The sequence below is a fragment of the Miniopterus schreibersii genome, assembly GCF_964146895.1.
Source record: "Miniopterus schreibersii genome assembly, chromosome: 5".
Lineage (NCBI taxonomy): Eukaryota > Metazoa > Chordata > Mammalia > Chiroptera > Miniopteridae > Miniopterus > Miniopterus schreibersii.
In genome coordinates, this window is record NC_138106.1 from 72128407 (window position 1) to 72132547 (window position 4141).

Consider the following 4141-nt stretch of genomic DNA (forward strand, 5'->3'; position numbering starts at 1 on the left):
TTTTACCGAAATACTTCTAAATTAAAATATTTTTATTTCATTCTATTTTGAGAAATAACCAAACATCTTTTAAATTTACAGAGTTGTAAATGTTGTAAAACAAAAAATTAGATTCATTATTTATATAGTTTCTAGGCACTTTAAAGAAATATTTTTATTGCTCTATGTTAAGTTCAGCTACTTCTTGGTGTATGTTAGGATAAAACAATGTTACCTGAGAGTGTCAGTTTTGACCTTCGTAAAATAGTTTATAAATTTAGTGGTCATTTTTGCTGTTCTAAAGCTTACTTCCACCAGACTCTTGCTCATCTACAATCAATTGAGATTCCTCTCTTCTCAATTCTAATAATAATTGTGTCGCTAAGTTAATTTTTAAAACCCATGTGATTTTTTTTTACACAATATAATTTTGACAGAAAATAATTGTGGGGGTCAGCATGCTTAGAATGCATCTCAAGCTTTGCTGAAGCGGTACATTGTTATTGTTACATTAACCTTAGGAGCAGGGAGAAAGATGTACATAGGAACAATGTTAATGCATATAAATGAGGGTTTTGTGAACAGTAAGAAAGCAGAAAGAGTTTTGGACTCTGAACAGTGTTCCAGCTCTGCTATTAAGTATCTATGTGACCTTGTATTAGATGGTTAAACACTTGGTGAAATTATAGATGATCTTTAAGATCCATGCCAGGTAAAAAGACTATAATTCCAACTACAATATAATGTTATAATTCAGTTCTTAGATAGAAGATATCCAAGCCCTAATAGTGGCTTCTACACAAAATAATTGCTAACTATTGCTCTATAACAAATATAACTTTTATAGCAAGTAATCCTAAAAGGTGGGGACTCAAAGGATAAAAGCAAATGAATAGGTTACATTGCCAAGAAGAATCCTAGGGTAGATGGCAAATCAAGTGTCTGCCGCAAACGCAACATGACAGTAAAGAAAGGTCAGTGCTTTTGTGGGATACACAACAGCAAACCTGGAGACAATAGTTCTGTTTTGTGTATCCCAGTACTTGAAATAGGAAGTTCAATATGACTCTAAAGTGATAGGAATGATTTGATTAGTAAAATGCAACAAATAAAATGGACATTTCCTTGCATATCACAGAGGTCCTTGGTATATATTGATAATGTCTTTGCATTCAAATATCTGTCTATCCATCTATCTCTTTATCTTATTAGTAGGATGTAAATTCTTTGAATGCTGGGATTTAATTTTTTTCCTGATGAACCAACAGCATCTAGTACAGAAAGTCTGGCACATAATAATAATAATACATATTTACGTCAATAAATATTTTTTGTGAGATCACCCATTAAATAGACATATGCCAAGGCTAGCTTTCAAGTTGTCTAATTACCAGAGCAGTGCTCTTTTCATTACACCTTAGTGCTCTTTTAAAAAAATTATTGTTTAAGCTGATAGAAGTTTGCTCCCTGTGTGAAATATTGAGTGTTTTACAATAGACTATGCAGATAGAGCTATTAGTTGACACAAAATGGAGAAACAAATGCTGTCTAAAAACTTCTAAATATTATTAATTTTAGAAATTACAGACATTTTTGTATATTGGGAGAGCCTGAGAAATAGTGGTGAATTTCAGGGCAACTTCAAATTTCTAGGCCTCTGATTTGTTTTTTGGTTTGATGAGAAGGCCTGTGAGTCTCTAAAGCAAGATTTAAGCCCAGCTGGAATGCTGAAGTCAAACTCGGATTTTTTTTAAATGTGTCTGATAAAATGTTGATTTGGCGACTCATTTTTTAATTATCATAATGTCAAGGGGCTGGAAGAGTCTTATGGAAGACAAATAGCTACCATAGTGTCACTCTTACATCTCCTAAAATGTGCTTCCCAAGGCACCTGGGAGAACCAGGTTAGAAGACCAGTCTGGCTAGATCCAGGATGTATAATCTAAAATTACATGGGAAATGATCAAAATTATGTCACAAAGAGAGGATCTGTAATTTTAACATTCTAAGCCCCTGTCTACAGTGTTTAAGTTTATGTAAATGTTTAGTTTCTCAGAATGTAGACAAGTTTGCCAAAGTAAATGACTAACATGGTTTTAAAGAATATGAAATACATTCTGAAAATAACATTATTTGAGTTTTTAATATTTAGCGATTAGATTTGTACTGTTTTTATCAGAGAGGGAGAATCCTCTAATCAACTTTGCTGCTTTAATTTTTTCTTTGTTGAAGTCTAATAAATCTTTCTGATAGCCTCACATATTCAGATACACTTTTGACAAAAATGTCTTTCATTATGTTTCAAAATAGCACATTCTAACAGCTTGATTGAGTACCTGTAGCACTGTCTACAATTCAGGAATTGAAACTAATAATTAATTTTAAAATTAATATTTCTAGCTCCTGTAGGTATAAAAACATTTTAATTGCTTTGATAATTTGTTTTCCACTATCATGCAATCTCTGGAGAGTTGGAAACTAAAGTATTGGTGTTACACAGATATACACAGGATGCAGAATAAAAAATGTGATTTTCAAAGAGATATATATGTACATTATGTACAGATTTGCATTAATAAATGACATTTAAGATATGTGCATATATGGAGAAGCACAGGTAAGGCACAGTTACCTTGCATTATTGCAAGCATTGCTGCAGTGCTAAGTAGATTTAGATAAAGTTAAGATGATATCTAACCTGTGAGTACCATATGGATTTGAGAGTTTGGCAAGATTCTTATATTGAGTTATTTCTTGTATAGAGAGATTTTTAATCTCTTGACAGTCTTGTGCACATTTTTAGAAATGTCATATAAGTTATTTCTTATCTTCTCTCTCCAAAAACACCACAATATTGTATATACCGCTAGAACCCTGGGCAATACAAAGCTGTAATTAACATATAAAGAAAACTTTTTGGGGCTTCTGGTCTATTCCAGTTTATATAGTAAGAGCATATTCAGTACAATAAATCAAGGTAGGATAAAGGAAATGAAGATCTACGTTATAACCAGTATCTCTTATTTCTGACCCTATAGAACACGGAAAACGAAGCATACCCCATTGAAGCACATTTAATAAAATTTAGCATAAATTTTTATTATACTAATTTTTTGTCTTATAATCCAAAATCATGGTTTGGGGATGAATGTAGAATTGCTATGAAGTAAGAATGTTGTTTTAGGTCATCACTATCAGTAGAACTTTCTGAGATGATAGAAATGTTCCATGATCTGCTTTGCCCAACGTGGTAACCACTAGCTATATGAAATTATTGCACATTTAAATATCCTTTATGCAAGGGAGAATGGATAGTTTTATATAACTTTAATTCATAATTTTAATTAAAATTAAATAGACACATGTAGCTAGTGACTACTGTATTGGGCAATATAGTTCTAGCTACCCTGCAACATTTCAAACATTTTAGATATTTTTGTTACAATATCAATTTTTACTTTCTTTTCAAAGATAGCCACAAAATTGGCTTCCTTCAGTGCATGATTTTTTAAACTGTCTATTAAAACAAATAATTATTGGGCTTGCTATCATAGCTAAAAAAATGATTCCTATTACCCTGCCCTTAGTGGAACTGGGCAGAGTTTCTCAATGTATTTTTAAGTGTTTGTCTCTACTGACCTTTTTAGGTGCTTTTTTTATTTTGGCCCAAGGTTATACAGTTTAATACAAAAGACACTGATCAAAAAACATGGACTTCAGTATTATCACTGCCCTTTTCTTTACATGCATAAAAGTTCACCTTTCTAAATTTCAATCTTCTTGGCTTTTAAATGCATGTGGAAAAAATATTCCAGTCTCATTGTATTATTCAAAACTTGCTTGGTTTCAATTAAGACAGACCAAAATACACTAATTTAAGGAAAAATCAGGAAACTTTGTTATAAGGATATAAATGCCTCCTGAATGCAGTTGATCTTCACTTGACAATGATGGAGCCTGGAATCAGGACCTGGAGGGCCACAGATCTCCATCTGTTTTTTGTTTTGTTTCGCTTTTGTTTTTTTTTCAGTATGTAGATGTTCTCAATTCATAGGGTATAATATGGCTTTCTCATTATTTCTGACTTTACATCTAATAATTTTAGCCACTTGTGTAGTATGTTTCTAACTACCAACATCCAATTCCCCGGGATAAAAACTGG

General features: G+C 32.0%; 1 protein-coding gene across 5 annotated transcripts in view; it reads right to left on the reverse strand.

Annotated features, from left to right (window-relative positions):
- The window catches only part of CADM2 (cell adhesion molecule 2), a 997699-nt gene that overhangs the window by 401065 nt on the left and 592493 nt on the right, over positions 1–4141 (reverse strand). The gene's annotated exons all lie outside the window — the stretch shown is intronic.